Source organism: Tigriopus californicus, chromosome 1 (genome assembly GCF_007210705.1).
Source record: "Tigriopus californicus strain San Diego chromosome 1, Tcal_SD_v2.1, whole genome shotgun sequence".
NCBI lineage: Eukaryota > Metazoa > Arthropoda > Copepoda > Harpacticoida > Harpacticidae > Tigriopus > Tigriopus californicus.
The window spans coordinates 11,294,390-11,294,792 of record NC_081440.1 but is presented as its reverse complement, the minus strand read 5'-3'; positions in this window follow the sequence as shown (position 1 = coordinate 11,294,792).

Here is a 403-nt window from a genome sequence, read left to right as displayed (position 1 = left end):
ACTATCATATCAAGATTGAAAGGTAATAAATAGACGAATTAAAACCTTTTCATTTTAATAGTACTGGGGATTGATTACATTCCCTGTAGCACTTTCTTTGCGCACTTTGCCCAATGTCAGGACATCAAAAAATGATGGAAAGGGCATCAACAGACAGGAAGGAAGTGGGGGGGGATATGATATAATTTTGATAAATGAAAATCATACAGGATAAATGATAGTTCATGGAACTGGGTTTATTGAAATGGCCTGAGAATGCGTGTGTCAACATCTTGTTGAAACTATGACACCTGTTCCGTCCACCAGCCAGGGGTGAAAGGTCCTGACTTATTGAATTCCCGTGGTGAACGGAAACATGGAACTCCTGACCCAAGCACTAGGTAAAAATACCTTGATAGCTCTC